The sequence below is a fragment of the Lepisma saccharinum genome, chromosome 1 (assembly GCF_977018435.1).
Source record: "Lepisma saccharinum chromosome 1, izLepSacc3.1, whole genome shotgun sequence".
NCBI lineage: Eukaryota > Metazoa > Arthropoda > Insecta > Zygentoma > Lepismatidae > Lepisma > Lepisma saccharinum.
In genome coordinates this window covers 143779722-143803301 of record NC_139229.1, presented here as the reverse complement: position 1 = coordinate 143803301, position 23580 = coordinate 143779722, and positions in this window count along the sequence as shown.

Here is a 23580-nt window from a genome sequence, read left to right as displayed (position 1 = left end):
CCCTCCAACGAACTCTGACGAATTAGATAAGGCTGTAGAAAACATCACGTCAGAAGTCAAACAAGCAGCAAGCACACAGATAACTGTGAACAGTTTTAAACCTAAACTACCACCTAAATACCTTCATCTAGTGACTGCATCACGTCGTGCCTATCGGGAATACGTACAAACAAGGAACCCTGAATGTCTGCGAGTTCACCGCCAATGGATAAGAACTGTCCATAACTACATAAAGGCACACAAACAGCGTCAGTGGATCGACACTTGCAATCACCTTGATGCTGAAAGCCATCCTAGTAAATTCTGGAAACGATTTCATATGCTTACAGGAAAACATACAAGCACTACGTATCCTCTTCTTTCACAACAACAAGCTCTTACAAATGATTACGAAAAGGCAAATGAATTTGCACAGATTCTCCAAGACACATTTACTCCTCCGCTTCCGCTTGCCCCTAATAGCAGATTAGAATCTCAAATAACAAGGAAGGTACATCCTGAAAATAGACAACTGCAACCCAGTCCTCATCATACTATCAACGCAAATCACCCTCTTACTACTTTAATCACCACAGATGATATAACAAACGCAGTCCGCAACAAAAGAAACACTGCCCCAGGGTTTGATTCCATCACATATGTCTTGATAAAGAAAGCTCCACTAGCAATGCTGTCATTTCTCGCCGTGATATACAACTTAATCCTTCGCACTGGATATTACCCTGTCGAATGGAAAGTGTCGAAGGTTCTCATGTTTCCGAAGCCTGATAAAGATCGTACAGACCCAAAATGCTATAGACCTATACAACTAACGTCAACACTCAGCAAAATCCTTGAAAAAATTTTAGTCCGCCTATTACATTCTCACTTATTGTCAAATAATTATCTCCCGATACACCAAGCCGGATTTAGGCCACACTTTAGCGTCTTGGATAACCTACTAAGACTCTCAAATCGAATCTACAACCAGTACAATACATCTAAACCCTCTTGTTTAATACTATTCGATCTTGAAAAGGCATTCGATAAAGTGTGGCACACCGGCCTCATATATAAACTGCATAAGTTTCGCCTTCCTTTCTGTTACATTCGATTAATTTTCAACTTTCTTACCAACCGAATGGCATATGTAACAATAAATAACAATCTGTCTCACCCTATCTTCCTGAACGCCGGAGTACCGCAAGGATCGGTATTATCTCCATTGCTCTACTTACTTTATGTCGCAGATATGCCAACATTCTCTCAGGTGTCAACATACCAATACGCAGATGATACAGCTCTACTGGCTTGTGGTTCTACAATTCAAGCAATAAATCGCATTATGCAACCAGCTATTAATGTATTTCAACGATGGTGCGACACTTGGAGACTCACCATCAATAGTGCAAAAACTCAAGCCATAATATTTCTTCCTACTGGATGTCGTTCAAGGGTACAAAGAAATCCAAGTATGTTAGATCTTAAGATCCGTGGCACACGCATAATTCCTACCAACAGCGTCAAATATCTTGGTGTCATATTTGACACAAAACTAACATGGACACCACACTTGCAGAACATCAAAAAGAAAGTCAAAAACAGACTACAGCTGATGAAGAGACTTGTCGGCACGAATTGGGGACTTCGAGCAAACATCCTCCTAAATACTTATATGGCCTTTCTTCGGCCCGTACTTACGTATGGACATACAGCATGGCTCTCAGCAGGGGACTCGTTCTATGAACGACTACAAATCATAGAGAGACATGCATGTCGACTGGCATACAGAATCAAACTACCAAGTCCAACTCGACTCTTATACACACGAATAAGTTTTCCACATATAACACTTCACCTAGAGGCATTGCGAAAAGAATATATAAATAACAAGATGGACAAAGAACACCCACCGTTGGTTCACACAATCCGTGAAGATGCAATACACGACTGTTACCCATACAGATTGTATACTCCATTACAACATCTTTTAACTCTGTATACTCTGACCATCGGGCCCAGACATCCCGATTATGAACTATACACCATTCATCATCCACCACAATTACGACCACATTTATACCCTTCATATTGCAACTAATAATCAAACTACAAGAAAGGGTATTTATTTACTAACATAAGAATGAAAGTAGGGTGTAATATAATATAGCAATAAAAATCCAAGGCCATTTCAAGACTAGGTTAATGTTCATTTCATAATCCCAAAAATAGAAAAAAGTGCACTTAGCCTATCTATTACTATTATTATATATTTTAAGCATCTAGCACGTGCCGAAGAGAGGGACATAACCCTCTAAACGGATGACCGGGGGAAAAAAAACTGCAAAGACACATCTCTCTCGGTTGGTCCCCCTTGACACATTCACTGTGGGTTTGGTTTCAGCACGTTTGGAACGGACGGCTGTAGGAAACTGAATCCTATACAGTGGTTTGGTGTGTTCGAGGTGCCTTCGGCAGAACGCCTTGCTGTGAAGGGACATACAACCATCACTGCTTACTTTGGAGCAACTGTTTGCTAATCACGTTTGCAAACACTGGTAAGAACTCTGCTTATTTAGAAGCAAACTGTGCTACAATTCTCGTTTGCAGCACCTTGTACTCTGCTTATTTAGAAGCAAACTGTGCTACAATTCTCGTTTGCAGCACTTTGTACTCTGCTTAATTAGAAGCGAACTGTGCTACAATCCTCGTTTGCAGCACTTATACTCTGCTTATTTAGAAGCAAACTGTGCTACAATCCACGTTTGCAGCACTTGTACTCTCTTTATTTTGAAGCAAACTGTGCTACAATTCTCGTTTGCAGCACCTTGTACTTTGCTTATTTTTGCAACACCTGAAATAACTCTGTCTCCTAATTGTTTCGTCTTTGAAAAGGATTACTAGGTTGCGTCCCTTCGCTCACCATGCATAAAGGGCTCCCCCAACAAGTTGGGGGTGCAAACTCTCGAGGCAGGATAATCCAAAAACAAGACCGAGGCAACTCAAGAAGCACTTCAGCCGATTCAAAAACATCCAGGGGTCGCTCTCGATCTCCTCTTCAACTACAAAAGAAACAAAAATATCAAGAACAAACACGCATATCAAAGTTCAATTCCAGAGATACTGCACAAACCGATGGTCGCACTGAAGTAAATTCCACTGTCTACAACTTCCTACTGCAACACTACGACCCCAAGTATAGAACTTCTAAGCTACTTCTTCAACAGTTGCAAAAATACCTCCCCCGAGCACAAGTAGAACAAATTATATTCACCAGAAATGGCATCATTATAAAATCAAAAGATCCACAATTTCTCTCCACTCTGAGAAGCAAAGTTTCGTTTGAAATTTTTGGACCACAGGCTGCTCTTTCCCAAATGACACCCAAAACCACCAAACAACCACCACCTCCAAACAAACCACCACACATGTCAGTGGTTATCAGAGGCGTAGATCCAGAACTCGCTGATCAAGAAGTATTAGAAGAACTGCGTTTGGAAGGGCATGAAGTCATAAAATGCGTTCGAATACAGAAAAATAATGGTCCAACTTTCCTGATGCGAGTCATAACAGATTGTTCCAACACGATCGATCGCTTACTTCATGAAGGGGCTTATATATATCGCCAAAGACACAGGGTTGAACCTTCACATTCAAAAGCACCCCTTCCATTACGATGCGAACGCTGACAGAAATACAACTCCCACACTACGGCAAATTGCCCCGAAACACCTATCTGTGGCTATTGCTCTGGCCAACACGCAACTAAAGATTGCACGAATCTAAATGCACCACACAAGTGTAACACGTGCAAAGAGGCTCATCCCTCCTATAGTTATCGCTGTGCCGCCCGTCCAAACCCTGGAGCATCACGACCCGACCTGACTATACCATTAAGAACAAGGGACTCCACAACTCCACCACAGAACTCTCTGAAACAACCAGTGACTGTTGAAGATCTACTTAGATTTCAAACATTAACCCTACAAAATATCCACCCATTTCTACGCCAACATATATTACAACAGATAGTACAGACAGCTAAGACTCTTTTTCGTGTCCACCTGTTCGCTACATATTCTGGTCCACATGTACATTTTCAAATTGTACCACTGGAAACTGAAGTTTAGAAACCTAACTGTTATTTATATAATTATGGCGGGCTATATACAATATAATTTCCTATTTATGAACATCCGTTCTCTACCGAAACATAAAGCTATATTCCAGGAACTTCTCCTGGAAGAAGACATTCATTTCTTTGCACTGAATGAAACCCGTATCCCCAAAGCCACACCCCTTTACATACCCAGGTATTCCTTGCTACATACACCTGGTCCTACAACGGCGCAACGATTATGTGGTGGAGTAGCCCTAGGGATTAAGCCAAAATTTCCCTATAGAACAAATATATTACCACCTCTATTTCCATACCAAGAATATTCTATTGCCACACTTTATCTCAAAAGCATAAATGTGACACTGGCTACTGTATATATACGACCTACTAGCCCTCTACCTACAGACTTCTTTCTTTATATCGCTTCTACATACCGTCATTACTTCATACTAACTGATATTAATATACATAGTCGAACAAATGCAGAACGAACAGCTTTCCATACTACCATCGATAACAATACTACAGGTATATTTCAAGATTTACCATCTGCAACTCGTCCAGAGAGCAACACAACCCCCGATGTAGTTTTTGTGTCACCTTCCTTAGCTGACAAAATTAACATAGAAGTCCTTGCACCGATAGGAAGTGATCATGCACCAATTAAAATAACTCTGCCAGTGCACCACTATACTCAACACAAACAGGTTCCTCCAAAGCGGATCTACGATTATAACAGAGCAAATTGGGAAGGTTGTCGAGAAGATCTCTCCACTATCTTTCAAAATCTCACCCCTCCAACGAACTCTGACGAATTAGATAAGGCTGTAGAAAACATCACGTCAGAAGTCAAACAAGCAGCAAGCACACAGATAACTGTGAACAGTTTTAAACCTAAACTACCACCTAAATACCTTCATCTAGTGACTGCATCACGTCGTGCCTATCGGGAATACGTACAAACAAGGAACCCTGAATGTCTGCGAGTTCACCGCCAATGGATAAGAACTGTCCATAACTGCATAAAGGCACACAAACAGCGTCAGTGGATCGACACTTGCAATCACCTTGATGCTGAAAACCATCCTAGTAAATTCTGGAAACGATTTCATATGCTTACAGGAAAACATACAAGCACTACGTATCCTCTTCTTTCACAACAACAAGCTCTTACAAATGATTACGAAAAGGCAAATGAATTTGCACAGATTCTCCAAGACACATTTACTCCTCCGCTTCCGCTTGCCCCTAATAGCAGATTAGAATCTCAAATAACAAGGAAGGTACATCCTGAAAATAGACAACTGCAACCCAGTCCTCATCATACTATCAACGCAAATCACCCTCTTACTACTTTAATCACCACAGATGATATAACAAACGCAGTCCGCAACAAAAGAAACACTGCCCCAGGGTTTGATTCCATCACATATGTCTTGATAAAGAAAGCTCCACTAGCAATGCTGTCATTTCTCGCCGTGATATACAACTTAATCCTTCGCACTGGATATTACCCTGTCGAATGGAAAGTGTCGAAGGTTCTCATGTTTCCGAAGCCTGATAAAGATCGTACAGACCCAAAATGCTATAGACCTATACAACTAACGTCAACACTCAGCAAAATCCTTGAAAAAATTTTAGTCCGCCTATTACATTCTCACTTATTGTCAAATAATTATCTCCCGATACACCAAGCCGGATTTAGGCCACACTTTAGCGTCTTGGATAACCTACTAAGACTCTCAAATCGAATCTACAACCAGTACAATACATCTAAACCCTCTTGTTTAATACTATTCGATCTTGAAAAGGCATTCGATAAAGTGTGGCACACCGGCCTCATATATAAACTGCATAAGTTTCGCCTTCCTTTCTGTTACATTCGATTAATTTTCAACTTTCTTACCAACCGAATGGCATATGTAACAATAAATAACAATCTGTCTCACCCTATCTTCCTGAACGCCGGAGTACCGCAAGGATCGGTATTATCTCCATTGCTCTACTTACTTTATGTCGCAGATATGCCAACATTCTCTCAGGTGTCAACATACCAATACGCAGATGATACAGCTCTACTGGCTTGTGGTTCTACAATTCAAGCAATAAATCGCATTATGCAACCAGCTATTAATGTATTTCAACGATGGTGCGACACTTGGAGACTCACCATCAATAGTGCAAAAACTCAAGCCATAATATTTCTTCCTACTGGATGTCGTTCAAGGGTACAAAGAAATCCAAGTATGTTAGATCTTAAGATCCGTGGCACACGCATAATTCCTACCAACAGCGTCAAATATCTTGGTGTCATATTTGACACAAAACTAACATGGACACCACACTTGCAGAACATCAAAAAGAAAGCCAAAAACAGACTACAGCTGATGAAGAGACTTGTCGGCACGAATTGGGGACTTCGAGCAAACATCCTCCTAAATACTTATATGGCCTTTCTTCGGCCCGTACTTACGTATGGACATACAGCATGGCTCTCAGCAGGGGACTCGTTCTATGAACGACTACAAATCATAGAGAGACATGCATGTCGACTGGCATACAGAATCAAACTACCAAGTCCAACTCGACTCTTATACACACGAATAAGTTTTCCACATATAACACTTCACCTAGAGGCATTGCGAAAAGAATATATAAATAACAAGATGGACAAAGAACACCCACCGTTGGTTCACACAATCCGTGAAGATGCAATACACGACTGTTACCCATACAGATTGTATACTCCATTACAACATCTTTTAACTCTGTATACTCTGACCATCGGGCCCAGACATCCCGATTATGAACTATACACCATTCATCATCCACCACAATTACGACCACATTTATACCCTTCATATTGCAACTAATAATCAAACTACAAGAAAGGGTATTTATTTACTAACATAAGAATGAAAGTAGGGTGTAATATAATATAGCAATAAAAATCCAAGGACATTTCAAGACTAGGTTAATGTTCATTTCATAATCCCAAAAATAGAAAAAAGTGCACTTAGCCTATCTATTACTATTATTATATATTTTAAGCATCTAGCACGTGCCGAAGAGAGGGACATAACCCTCTAAACGGATGACCGGGGGAAAAAAAACTGCAAAGACACATCTCTCTCGGTTGGTCCCCCTTGACACATTCACTGTGGGTTTGGTTTCAGCACGTTTGGAACGGACGGCTGTAGGAAACTGAATCCTATACAGTGGTTTGGTGTGTTCGAGGTGCCTTCGGCAGAACGCCTTGCTGTGAAGGGACATACAACCATCACTGCTTACTTTGGAGCAACTGTTTGCTAATCACGTTTGCAAACACTGGTAAGAACTCTGCTTATTTAGAAGCAAACTGTGCTACAATTCTCGTTTGCAGCACCTTGTACTCTGCTTATTTAGAAGCAAACTGTGCTACAATTCTCGTTTGCAGCACTTTGTACTCTGCTTAATTAGAAGCGAACTGTGCTACAATCCTCGTTTGCAGCACTTATACTCTGCTTATTTAGAAGCAAACTGTGCTACAATCCACGTTTGCAGCACTTGTACTCTCTTTATTTTGAAGCAAACTGTGCTACAATTCTCGTTTGCAGCACCTTGTACTTTGCTTATTTTTGCAACACCTGAAATAACTCTGTCTCCTAATTGTTTCGTCTTTGAAAAGGATTACTAGGTTGCGTCCCTTCGCTCACCATGCATAAAGGGCTCCCCCAACAAGTTGGGGGTGCAAACTCTCGAGGCAGGATAATCCAAAAACAAGACCGAGGCAACTCAAGAAGCACTTCAGCCGATTCAAAAACATCCAGGGGTCGCTCTCGATCTCCTCTTCAACTACAAAAGAAACAAAAATATCAAGAACAAACACGCATATCAAAGTTCAATTCCAGAGATACTGCACAAACCGATGGTCGCACTGAAGTAAATTCCACTGTCTACAACTTCCTACTGCAACACTACGACCCCAAGTATAGAACTTCTAAGCTACTTCTTCAACAGTTGCAAAAATACCTCCCCCGAGCACAAGTAGAACAAATTATATTCACCAGAAATGGCATCATTATAAAATCAAAAGATCCACAATTTCTCTCCACTCTGAGAAGCAAAGTTTCGTTTGAAATTTTTGGACCACAGGCTGCTCTTTCCCAAATGACACCCAAAACCACCAAACAACCACCACCTCCAAACAAACCACCACACATGTCAGTGGTTATCAGAGGCGTAGATCCAGAACTCGCTGATCAAGAAGTATTAGAAGAACTGCGTTTGGAAGGGCATGAAGTCATAAAATGCGTTCGAATACAGAAAAATAATGGTCCAACTTTCCTGATGCGAGTCATAACAGATTGTTCCAACACGATCGATCGCTTACTTCATGAAGGGGCTTATATATATCGCCAAAGACACAGGGTTGAACCTTCACATTCAAAAGCACCCCTTCCATTACGATGCGAACGCTGACAGAAATACAACTCCCACACTACGGCAAATTGCCCCGAAACACCTATCTGTGGCTATTGCTCTGGCCAACACGCAACTAAAGATTGCACGAATCTAAATGCACCACACAAGTGTAACACGTGCAAAGAGGCTCATCCCTCCTATAGTTATCGCTGTGCCGCCCGTCCAAACCCTGGAGCATCACGACCCGACCTGACTATACCATTAAGAACAAGGGACTCCACAACTCCACCACAGAACTCTCTGAAACAACCAGTGACTGTTGAAGATCTACTTAGATTTCAAACATTAACCCTACAAAATATCCACCCATTTCTACGCCAACATATATTACAACAGATAGTACAGACAGCTAAGACTCTTTTTCGTGTCCACCTGTTCGCTACATATTCTGGTCCACATGTACATTTTCAAATTGTACCACTGGAAACTGAAGTTTAGAAACCTAACTGTTATTTATATAATTATGGCGGGCTATATACAATATAATTTCCTATTTATGAACATCCGTTCTCTACCGAAACATAAAGCTATATTCCAGGAACTTCTCCTGGAAGAAGACATTCATTTCTTTGCACTGAATGAAACCCGTATCCCCAAAGCCACATCCCTTTACATACCCAGGTATTCCTTGCTACATACACCTGGTCCTACAACGGCGCAACGATTATGTGGTGGAGTAGCCCTAGGGATTAAGCCAAAATTTCCCTATAGAACAAATATATTACCACCTCTATTTCCATACCAAGAATATTCTATTGCCACACTTTATCTCAAAAGCATAAATGTGACACTGGCTACTGTATATATACGACCTACTAGCCCTCTACCTACAGACTTCTTTCTTTATATCGCTTCTACATACCGTCATAACTTCATACTAGCTGATATTAATATACATAGTCGAACAAATGCAGAACGAACAGCTTTCCATACTACCATCGATAACAATACTACAGGTATATTTCAAGATTTACCATCTGCAACTCGTCCAGAGAGCAACACAACCCCCGATGTTGTTTTTGTGTCACCTTCCTTAGCTGACAAAATTAACATAGAAGTCCTTGCACCGATAGGAAGTGATCATGCACCAATTAAAATAACTCTGCCAGTGCACCACTATACTCAACACAAACAGGTTCCTCCAAAGCGGATCTACGATTATAACAGAGCAAATTGGGAAGGTTGTCGAGAAGATCTCTCCACTATCTTTCAAAATCTCACCCCTCCAACGAACTCTGACGAATTAGATAAGGCTGTAGAAAACATCACGTCAGAAGTCAAACAAGCAGCAAGCACACAGATAACTGTGAACAGTTTTAAACCTAAACTACCACCTAAATACCTTCATCTAGTGACTGCATCACGTCGTGCCTATCGGGAATACGTACAAACAAGGAACCCTGAATGTCTGCGAGTTCACCGCCAATGGATAAGAACTGTCCATAACTACATAAAGGCACACAAACAGCGTCAGTGGATCGACACTTGCAATCACCTTGATGCTGAAAGCCATCCTAGTAAATTCTGGAAACGATTTCATATGCTTACAGGAAAACATACAAGCACTACGTATCCTCTTCTTTCACAACAACAAGCTCTTACAAATGATTACGAAAAGGCAAATGAATTTGCACAGATTCTCCAAGACACATTTACTCCTCCGCTTCCGCTTGCCCCTAATAGCAGATTAGAATCTCAAATAACAAGGAAGGTACATCCTGAAAATAGACAACTGCAACCCAGTCCTCATCATACTATCAACGCAAATCACCCTCTTACTACTTTAATCACCACAGATGATATAACAAACGCAGTCCGCAACAAAAGAAACACTGCCCCAGGGTTTGATTCCATCACATATGTCTTGATAAAGAAAGCTCCACTAGCAATGCTGTCATTTCTCGCCGTGATATACAACTTAATCCTTCGCACTGGATATTACCCTGTCGAATGGAAAGTGTCGAAGGTTCTCATGTTTCCGAAGCCTGATAAAGATCGTACAGACCCAAAATGCTATAGACCTATACAACTAACGTCAACACTCAGCAAAATCCTTGAAAAAATTTTAATCCGCCGATTACATTCTCACTTATTGTCAAATAATTATCTCCCGATACACCAAGCCGGATTTAGGCCACACTTTAACGTCTTGGATAACCTACTAAGACTCTCAAATCGAATCTACAACCAGTACAATACATCTAAACCCTCTTGTTTAATACTATTCGATCTTGAAAAGGCATTCGATAAAGTGTGGCACACCGGCCTCATATATAAACTGCATAAGTTTCGCCTTCCTTTCTGTTACATTCGATTAATTTTCAACTTTCTTACCAACCGAATGGCATATGTAACAATAAATAACAATCTGTCTCACCCTATCTTCCTGAACGCCGGAGTACCGCAAGGATCGGTATTATCTCCATTGCTCTACTTACTTTATGTCGCAGATATGCCAACATTCTCTCAGGTGTCAACATACCAATACGCAGATGATACAGCTCTACTGGCTTGTGGTTCTACAATTCAAGCAATAAATCGCATTATGCAACCAGCTATTAATGTATTTCAACGATGGTGCGACACTTGGAGACTCACCATCAATAGTGCAAAAACTCAAGCCATAATATTTCTTCCTACTGGATGTCGTTCAAGGGTACAAAGAAATCCAAGTATGTTAGATCTTAAGATCCGTGGCACACGCATAATTCCTACCAACAGCGTCAAATATCTTGGTGTCATATTTGACACAAAACTAACATGGACACCACACTTGCAGAACATCAAAAAGAAAGCCAAAAACAGACTACAGCTGATGAAGAGACTTGTCGGCACGAATTGGGGACTTCGAGCAAACATCCTCCTAAATACTTATATGGCCTTTCTTCGGCCCGTACTTACGTATGGACATACAGCATGGCTCTCAGCAGGGGACTCGTTCTATGAACGACTACAAATCATAGAGAGACATGCATGTCGACTGGCATACAGAATCAAACTACCAAGTCCAACTCGACTCTTATACACACGAATAAGTTTTCCACATATAACACTTCACCTAGAGGCATTGCGAAAAGAATATATAAATAACAAGATGGACAAAGAACACCCACCGTTGGTTCACACAATCCGTGAAGATGCAATACACGACTGTTACCCATACAGATTGTATACTCCATTACAACATCTTTTAACTCTGTATACTCTGACCATCGGGCCCAGACATCCCGATTATGAACTATACACCATTCATCATCCACCACAATTACGACCACATTTATACCCTTCATATTGCAACTAATAATCAAACTACAAGAAAGGGTATTTATTTACTAACATAAGAATGAAAGTAGGGTGTAATATAATATAGCAATAAAAATCCAAGGCCATTTCAAGACTAGGTTAATGTTCATTTCATAATCCCAAAAATAGAAAAAAGTGCACTTAGCCTATCTATTACTATTATTATATATTTTAAGCATCTAGCACGTGCCGAAGAGAGGGACATAACCCTCTAAACGGATGACCGGGGGAAAAAAAACTGCAAAGACACATCTCTCTCGGTTGGTCCCCCTTGACACATTCACTGTGGGTTTGGTTTCAGCACGTTTGGAACGGACGGCTGTAGGAAACTGAATCCTATACAGTGGTTTGGTGTGTTCGAGGTGCCTTCGGCAGAACGCCTTGCTGTGAAGGGACATACAACCATCACTGCTTACTTTGGAGCAACTGTTTGCTAATCACGTTTGCAAACACTGGTAAGAACTCTGCTTATTTAGAAGCAAACTGTGCTACAATTCTCGTTTGCAGCACCTTGTACTCTGCTTATTTAGAAGCAAACTGCGCTACAATTCTCGTTTGCAGCACTTTGTACTCTGCTTAATTAGAAGCGAACTGTGCTACAATCCTCGTTTGCAGCACTTATACTCTGCTTATTTAGAAGCAAACTGTGCTACAATCCACGTTTCCAGCACTTGTACTCTCTTTATTTTGAAGCAAACTGTGCTACAATTCTCGTTTGCAGCACCTTGTACTTTGCTTATTTTTGCAACACCTGAAATAACTCTGTCTCCTAATTGTTTCGTCTTCGAAAAGGATTACTAGGTTGCGTCCCTTCGCTCACCATGCATAAAGGGCTCCCCCAACAAGTTGGGGGTGCAAACTCTCGAGACAGGATAATCCAAAAACAAGACCGAGGCAACTCAAGAAGCACTTAAGCCGATTCAAAAACATCCAGGGGTCGCTCTCGATCTCCTCTTCAACTACAAAAGAAACAAAAATATCAAGAACAAACACGCATATCAAAGTTCAATTCCAGAGATACTGCACAAACCGATGGTCGCACTGAAGTAAATTCCACTGTCTACAACTTCCTACTCCAACACTACGACCCCAAGTATAGAACTTCTAAGCTACTTCTTCAACAGTTGCAAAAATACCTCCCCCGAGCACAAGTAGAACAAATTATATTCACCAGAAATGGCATCATTATAAAATCAAAAGATCCACAATTTCTCTCCACTCTGAGAAGCAAAGTTTCGTTTGAAATTTTTGGACCACAGGCTGCTCTTTCCCAAATGACACCCAAAACCACCAAACAACCACCACCTCCAAACAAACCACCACACATGTCAGTGGTTATCAGAGGCGTAGATCCAGAACTCGCTGATCAAGAAGTATTAGAAGAACTGCGTTTGGAAGGGCATGAAGTCATAAAATGCGTTCGAATACAGAAAAATAATGGTCCAACTTTCCTGATGCGAGTCATAACAGATTGTTCCAACACGATCGATCGCTTACTTCATGAAGGGGCTTATATATATCGCCAAAGACACAGGGTTGAACCTTCACATTCAAAAGCACCCCTTCCATTACGATGCGAACGCTGACAGAAATACAACTCCCACACTACGGCAAATTGCCCCGAAACACCTATCTGTGGCTATTGCTCTGGCCAACACGCAACTAAAGATTGCACGAAACTAAATGCACCACACAAGTGTAACACGTGCAAAGAGGCTCATTCCTCCTATAGTTATCGCTGTGCCGCCCGTCCAAACCCTGAAGCATCACGACCCGACCTGACTATACCATTAAGAACAAGGGACTCCACAACTCCACCACAGAACTCTCTGAAACAACCAGTGACTGTTGAAGATCTACTTAGATTTCAAACATTAACCCTACAAAATATCCACCCATTTCTACGCCAACATATATTACAACAGATAGTACAGACAGCTAAGACTCTTTTTCGTGTCCACCTGTTCGCTACATATTCTGGTCCACATGTACATTTTCAAATTGTACCACTGGAAACTGAAGTTTAGAAACCTAACTGTTATTTATATAATTATGGCGGGCTATATACAATATAATTTCCTATTTATGAACATCCGTTCTCTACCGAAACATAAAGCTATCTATATTCCAGGAACTTCTCCTGGAAGAAGACATTCATTTCTTTGCACTGAATGAAACCCGTATCCCCAAAGCCACACCCCTTTACATACCCAGGTATTCCTTGCTACATACACCTGGTCCTACAACGGCGCAACGATTATGTGGTGGAGTAGCCCTAGGGATTAAGCCAAAATTTCCCTATAGAACAAATATATTACCACCTCTATTTCCATACCAAGAATATTCTATTGCCACACTTTATCTCAAAAGCATAAATGTGACACTGGCTACTGTATATATACGACCTACTAGCCCTCTACCTACAGACTTCTTTCTTTATATCGCTTCTACATACCGTCATTACTTCATACTAGCTGATATTAATATACATAGTCGAACAAATGCAGAACGAACAGCTTTCCATACTACCATCGATAACAATACTACAGGTATATTTCAAGATTTACCATCTGCAACTCGTCCAGAGAGCAACACAACCCCCGATGTAGTTTTTGTGTCACCTTCCTTAGCTGACAAAATTAACATAGAAGTCCTTGCACCGATAGGAAGTGATCATGCACCAATTAAAATAACTCTGCCAGTGCACCACTATACTCAACACAAACAGGTTCCTCCAAAGCGGATCTACGATTATAACAGAGCAAATTGGGAAGGTTGTCGAGAAGATCTCTCCACTATCTTTCAAAATCTCACCCCTCCAACGAACTCTGACGAATTAGATAAGGCTGTAGAAAACATCACGTCAGAAGTCAAACAAGCAGCAAGCACACAGATAACTGTGAACAGTTTTAAACCTAAACTACCACCTAAATACCTTCATCTAGTGACTGCATCACGTCGTGCCTATCGGGAATACGTACAAACAAGGAACCCTGAATGTCTGCGAGTTCACCGCCAATGGATAAGAACTGTCCATAACTACATAAAGGCACACAAACAGCGTCAGTGGATCGACACTTGCAATCACCTTGATGCTGAAAGCCATCCTAGTAAATTCTGGAAACGATTTCATATGCTTACAGGAAAACATACAAGCACTACGTATCCTCTTCTTTCACAACAACAAGCTCTTACAAATGATTACGAAAAGGCAAATGAATTTGCACAGATTCTCCAAGACACATTTACTCCTCCGCTTCCGCTTGCCCCTAATAGCAGATTAGAATCTCAAATAACAAGGAAGGTACATCCTGAAAATAGACAACTGCAACCCAGTCCTCATCATACTATCAACGCAAATCACCCTCTTACTACTTTAATCACCACAGATGATATAACAAACGCAGTCCGCAACAAAAGAAACACTGCCCCAGGGTTTGATTCCATCACATATGTCTTGATAAAGAAAGCTCCACTAGCAATGCTGTCATTTCTCGCCGTGATATACAACTTAATCCTTCGCACTGGATATTACCCTGTCGAATGGAAAGTGTCGAAGGTTCTCATGTTTCCGAAGCCTGATAAAGATCGTACAGACCCAAAATGCTATAGACCTATACAACTAACGTCAACACTCAGCAAAATCCTTGAAAAAATTTTAGTCCGCCGATTACATTCTCACTTATTGTCAAATAATTATCTCCCGATACACCAAGCCGGATTTAGGCCACACTTTAGCGTCTTGGATAACCTACTAAGACTCTCAAATCGAATCTACAACCAGTACAATACATCTAAACCCTCTTGTTTAATACTATTCGATCTTGAAAAGGCATTCGATAAAGTGTGGCACACCGGCCTCATATATAAACTGCATAAGTTTCGCCTTCCTTTCTGTTACATTCGATTAATTTTCAACTTTCTTACCAACCGAATGGCATATGTAACAATAAATAACAATCTGTCTCACCCTATCTTCCTGAACGCCGGAGTACCGCAAGGATCGGTATTATCTCCATTGCTCTACTTACTTTATGTCGCAGATATGCCAACATTCTCTCAGGTGTCAACATACCAATACGCAGATGATACAGCTCTACTGGCTTGTGGTTCTACAATTCAAGCAATAAATCGCATTATGCAACCAGCTATTAATGTATTTCAACGATGGTGCGACACTTGGAGACTCACCATCAATAGTGCAAAAACTCAAGCCATAATATTTCTTCCTACTGGATGTCGTTCAAGGGTACAAAGAAATCCAAGTATGTTAGATCTTAAGATCCGTGGCACACGCATAATTCCTACCAACAGCGTCAAATATCTTGGTGTCATATTTGACACAAAACTAACATGGACACCACACTTGCAGAACATCAAAAAGAAAGCCAAAAACAGACTACAGCTGATGAAGAGACTTGTCGGCACGAATTGGGGACTTCGAGCAAACATCCTCCTAAATACTTATATGGCCTTTCTTCGGCCCGTACTTACGTATGGACATACAGCATGGCTCTCAGCAGGGGACTCGTTCTATGAACGACTACAAATCATAGAGAGACATGCATGTCGACTGGCATACAGAATCAAACTACCAAGTCCAACTCGACTCTTATACACACGAATAAGTTTTCCACATATAACACTTCACCTAGAGGCATTGCGAAAAGAATATATAAATAACAAGATGGACAAAGAACACCCACCGTTGGTTCACACAATCCGTGAAGATGCAATACACGACTGTTACCCATACAGATTGTATACTCCATTACAACATCTTTTAACTCTGTATACTCTGACCATCGGGCCTAGACATCCCGATTATGAACTATACACCATTCATCATCCACCACAATTACGACCACATTTATACCCTTCATATTGCAACTAATAATCAAACTACAAGAAAGGGTATTTATTTACTAACATAAGAATGAAAGTAGGGTGTAATATAATATAGCAATAAAAATCCAAGGACATTTCAAGACTAGGTTAATGTTCATTTCATAATCCCAAAAATAGAAAAAAGTGCACTTAGCCTATCTATTACTATTATTATATATTTTAAGCATCTAGCACGTGCCGAAGAGAGGGACATAACCCTCTAAACGGATGACCAGGGGAAAAAAAACTGCAAAGACACATCTCTCTCGGTTGGTCCCCCTTGACAAATTCACTGTGGGTTTGGTTTCAGCACGTTTGGAACGGACGGCTGTAGGAAACTGAATCCTATACAGTGGTTTGGTGTGTTCGAGATACCTTCGGCAGAACGCCTTGCTGTGAAGGGACATACAACCATTACTGCTTACTTTGGAGCAACTGTTTCATAATCACGTTTGCAAACACTGGTAAGAACTCTGCTTATTTAGAAGCAAACTGTGCTACAATTCTCGTTTGCAGCACCTTGTACTCTGCTTATTTAGAAGCAAACTGTGCTACAATTCTCGTTTGCAGCACTTTGTACTCTGCTTAATTAGAAGCGAACTGTGCTACAATCCTCGTTTGCAGCACTTATACTCTGCTTATTTAGAAGCAAACTGTGCTACAATCCACGTTTCCAGCACTTGTACTCTCTTTATTTTGAAGCAAACTGTGCTACAATTCTCGTTTGCAGCACCTTGTACTTTGCTTATTTTTGCAACACCTGAAATAACTCTGTCTCCTAATTGTTTCGTCTTCGAAAAGGATTACTAGGTTGCGTCCCTTCGCTCACCATGCATAAAGGGCTCCCCCAACAAGTTGGGGGTGCAAACTCTCGAGACAGGATAATCCAAAAACAAGACCGAGGCAACTCAAGAAGCACTTCAGCCGATTCAAAAACATCCAGGGGTCGCTCTCGATCTCCTCTTCAACTACAAAAGAAACAAAAATATCAAGAACAAACACGCATATCAAAGTTCAATTCCAGAGATACTGCACAAACCGATGGTCGCACTGAAGTAAATTCCACTGTCTACAACTTCCTACTCCAACACTACGACCCCAAGTATAGAACTTCTAAGCTACTTCTTCAACAGTTGAAAAAATACCTCCCCCGAGCACAAGTAGAACAAATTATATTCACCAGAAATGACATCATTATAAAATCAAAAGATCCACAATTTCTCTCCACTCTGAGAAGCAAAGTTTCGTTTGAAATTTTTGGACCACAGGCTGCTCTTTCCCAAATGACACCCAACACCACCAAACAACCACCACCTCCAAACAAACCACCACACATGTCAGTGGTTATCAGAGGCGTAGATCCAGAACTCGCTGATCAAGAAGTATTAGAAGAACTGCGTTTGGAAGGGCATGAAGTCATAAAATGCGTTCGAATACAGAAAAATAATGGTCCAACTTTCCTGATGCGAGTCATAACAGATTGTTCCAACACGATCGATCGCTTACTTCATGAAGGGGCTTATATATATCGCCAAAGACACAGGGTTGAACCTTCACATTCAAAAGCACCCCTTCCATTACGATGCGAACGCTGACAGAAATACAACTCCCACACTACGGCAAATTGCCCCGAAACACCTATCTGTGGCTATTGCTCTGGCCAACACGCAACTAAAGATTGCACGAATCTAAATGCACCACACAAGTGTAACACGTGCAAAGAGGCTCATCCCTCCTATAGTTATCGCTGTGCCGCCCGTCCAAACCCTGAAGCATCACGACCCGACCTGACTATACCATTAAGAACAAGGGACTCCACAACTCCACCACAGAACTCTCTGAAACAACCAGTGACTGTTGAAGATCTACTTAGATTTCAAACATTAACCCTACAAAATATCCACCCATTTCTACGCCAACATATATTACAACAGATAGTACAGACAGCTAAGACTCTTTTTCGTGTCCACCTGTTCGCTACATATTCTGGTCCACATGTACATTTTCAAATTGTACCACTGGAAACTGAAGTTTAGAAACCTAACTGTTATTTATATAATTATGGCGGGCTATATACAATATAATTTCCTATTTATGAACATCCGTTCTCTACCGAAACATAAAGCTATATTCCAGGAACTTCTCCTGGAAGAAGACATTCATTTCTTTGCACTGAATGAAACCCGTATCCCCAAAGCCACACCCCTTTACATACCCAGGTATTCCTTGCTACATACACCTGGTCCTACAACGGCGCAACGATTATGTGGTGGAGTAGCCCTAGGGATTAAGCCAAAATTTCCCTATAGAACAAATATATTACCACCTCTATTTCCATACCAAGAATATTCTATTGCCACACTTTATCTCAAAAGCATAAATGTGACACTGGCTACTGTATATATACGACCTACTAGCCCTCTACCTACAGACTTCTTTCTTTATATCGCTTCTACATACCGTCATTACTTCATACTAGCTGATATTAATATACATAGTCGAACAAATGCAGAACGAACAGCTTTCCATACTACCATCGATAACAATACTACAGGTATATTTCAAGATTTACCATCTGCAACTCGTCCAGAGAGCAACACAACCCCCGATGTAGTTTTTGTGTCACCTTCCTTAGCTGACAAAATTAACATAGAAGTCCTTGCACCGATAGGAAGTGATCATGCACCAATTAAAATAACTCTGCCAGTGCACCACTATACTCAACACAAACAGGTTCCTCCAAAGCGGATCTACGATTATAACAGAGCAAATTGGGAAGGTTGTCGAGAAGATCTCTCCACTATCTTTCAAAATCTCACCCCTCCAACGAACTCTGACGAATTAGATAAGGCTGTAGAAAACATCACGTCAGAAGTCAAACAAGCAGCAAGCACACAGATAACTGTGAACAGTTTTAAACCTAAACTACCACCTAAATACCTTCATCTAGTGACTGCATCACGTCGTGCCTATCGGGAATACGTACAAACAAGGAACCCTGAATGTCTGCGAGTTCACCGCCAATGGATAAGAACTGTCCATAACTACATAAAGGCACACAAACAGCGTCAGTGGATCGACACTTGCAATCACCTTGATGCTGAAAGCCATCCTAGTAAATTCTGGAAACGATTTCATATGCTTACAGGAAAACATACAAGCACTACGTATCCTCTTCTTTCACAACAACAAGCTCTTACAAATGATTACGAAAAGGCAAATGAATTTGCACAGATTCTCCAAGACACATTTACTCCTCCGCTTCCGCTTGCCCCTAATAGCAGATTAGAATCTCAAATAACAAGGAAGGTACATCCTGAAAATAGACAACTGCAACCCAGTCCTCATCATACTATCAACGCAAATCACCCTCTTACTACTTTAATCACCACAGATGATATAACAAACGCAGTCCGCAACAAAAGAAACACTGCCCCAGGGTTTGATTCCATCACATATGTCTTGATAAAGAAAGCTCCACTAGCAATGCTGTCATTTCTCGCCGTGATATACAACTTAATCCTTCGCACTGGATATTACCCTGTCGAATGGAAAGTGTCGAAGGTTCTCATGTTTCCGAAGCCTGATAAAGATTGTACTGACCCAAAATGCTATAGACCTATACAACTAACGTCAACACTCAGCAAAATCCTTGAAAAAATTTTAGTCCGCCTATTACATTCTCACTTATTGTCAAATAATTATCTCCCGATACACCAAGCCGGATTTAGGCCACACTTTAGCGTCTTGGATAACCTACTAAGACTCTCAAATCGAATCTACAACCAGTACAATACATCTAAACCCTCTTGTTTAATACTATTCGATCTTGAAAAGGCATTCGATAAAGTGTGGCACACCGGCCTCATATATAAACTGCATAAGTTTCGCCTTCCTTTCTGTTACATTCGATTAATTTTCAACTTTCTTACCAACCGAATGGCATATGTAACAATAAATAACAATCTGTCTCACCCTATCTTCCTGAACGCCGGAGTACCGCAAGGATCGGTATTATCTCCATTGCTCTACTTACTTTATGTCGCAGATATGCCAACATTCTCTCAGGTGTCAACATATCAATACGCAGATGATACAGCTCTACTGGCTTGTGGTTCTACAATTCAAGCAATAAATCGCATTATGCAACCAGCTATTAATGTATTTCAACGATGGTGCGACACTTGGAGACTCACCATCAATAGTGCAAAAACTCAAGCCATAATATTTCTTCCTACTGGATGTCGTTCAAGGGTACAAAGAAATCCAAGTATGTTAGATCTTAAGATCCGTGGCACACGCATAATTCCTACCAACAGCGTCAAATATCTTGGTGTCATATTTGACACAAAACTAACATGGACACCACACTTGCAGAACATCAAAAAGAAAGCCAAAAACAGACTACAGCTGATGAAGAGACTTGTCGGCACGAATTGGGGACTTCGAGCAAACATCCTCCTAAATACTTATATGGCCTTTCTTCGGCCCGTACTTACGTATGGACATACAGCATGGCTCTCAGCAGGGGACTCGTTCTATGAACGACTACAAATCATAGAGAGACATGCATGTCGACTGGCATACAGAATCAAACTACCAAGTCCAACTCGACTCTTATACACACGAATAAGTTTTCCACATATAACACTTCACCTAGAGGCATTGCGAAAAGAATATATAAATAACAAGATGGACAAAGAACACCCACCGTTGGTTCACACAATCCGTGAAGATGCAATACACGACTGTTACCCATACAGATTGTATACTCCATTACAACATCTTTTAACTCTGTATACTCTGACCATCGGGCCCAGACATCCCGATTATGAACTATGCACCATTCATCATCCACCACAATTACGACCACATTTATACCCTTCATATTGCAACTAATAATCAAACTACAAGAAAGGGTATTTATTTACTAACATAAGAATGAAAGTAGGGTGTAATATAATATAGCAATAAAAATCCAAGGACATTTCAAGACTAGGTTAATGTTCATTTCATAATCCCAAAAATAGAAAAAGTGAACTTAGCCTATCTATTACTATTATTATATATTTTAAGCATCTAGCACGTGCCGAAGAGAGGGACATAACCCTCTAAACGGATGACCGGGGGAAAAAAAACTGCAAAGACACATCTCTCTCGGTTGGTCCCCCTTGACACATTCACTGTGGGTTTGGTTTCAGCACGTTTGGAACGGACGGCTGTAGGAAACTGAATCCTATACAGTGGTTTGGTGTGTTCGAGGTGCCTTCGGCAGAACGCCTTGCTGTGAAGGGACATACAACCATCACTGCTTACTTTGGAGCAACTGTTTGCTAATCACGTTTGCAAACACTGGTAAGAACTCTGCTTATTTAGAAGCAAACTGTGCTACAATTCTCGTTTGCAGCACCTTGTACTCTGCTTATTTAGAAGCAAACTGTGCTACAATTCTCGTTTGCAGCACTTTGTACTCTGCTTAATTAGAAGCGAACTGTGCTACAATCCTCGTTTGCAGCACTTATACTCTGCTTATTTAGAAGCAAACTGTGCTACAATCCACGTTTGCAGCGCTTGTACTCTCTTTATTTTGAGGCAAACTGTGCTATAATTCTCGTTTGCAGCACCTTGTACTTTGCTTATTTTTGCAACACCTGAAATAACTCTGTCTCCTAATTGTTTCGTCTTCGAAAAGGATTACTAGGTTGCGTCCCTTCGCTCACCATGCATAAAGGGCTCCCCCAACAAGTTGGGGGTGCAAACTCTTGAGACAGGATAATCCAAAAACAAGACCGAGGTAACTCAAGAAGCACTTCAGCCGATTCAAAAACATCCAGGGGTCGCTCTCGATCTCCTCTTCAACTACAAAAGAAACAAAAATATCAAGAACAAACACGCATATCAAAGTTCAATTCCAGAGATACTGCACAAACCGATGGTCGCACTGAAGTAAATTCCACTGTCTACAACTTCCTACTCCAACACTACGACCCCAAGTATAGAACTTCTAAGCTACTTCTTCAACAGTTGAAAAAATACCTCCCCCGAGCACAAGTAGAACAAATTATATTCACCAGAAATGACATCATTATAAAATCAAAAGATCCACAATTTCTCTCCACTCTGAGAAGCAAAGTTTCGTTTGAAATATTTGGACCACAGGCTGCTCTTTCCCAAATGACACCCAACACCACCAAACAACCACCACCTCCAAACAAACCACCACACATGTCAGTGGTTATCAGAGGCGTAGATCCAGAACTCGCTGATCAAGAAGTATTAGAAGAACTGCGTTTGGAAGGGCATGAAGTCATAAAATGCGTTCGAATACAGAAAAATAATGGTCCAACTTTCCTGATGCGAGTCATAACAGATTGTTCCAACACGATCGATCGCTTACTTCATGAAGGGGCTTATATATATCGCCAAAGACACAGGGTTGAACCTTCACATTCAAAAGCACCCCTTCCATTACGATGCGAACGCTGACAGAAATACAACTCCCACACTACGGCAAATTGCCCCGAAACACCTATCTGTGGCTATTGCTCTGGCCAACACGCAACTAAAGATTGCACGAATCTAAATGCACCACACAAGTGTAACACGTGCAAAGAGGCTCATCCCTCCTATAATTATCGCTGTGCCGCCCGTCCAAACCCTGAAGCATCACGACCCGACCTGACTATACCATTAAGAACAAGGGACTCCACAACTCCACCACAGAACTCTCTGAAACAACCAGTGACTGTTGAAGATCTACTTAGATTTCAAACATTAACCCTACAAAATATCCACCCATTTCTACGCCAACATATATTACAACAGAT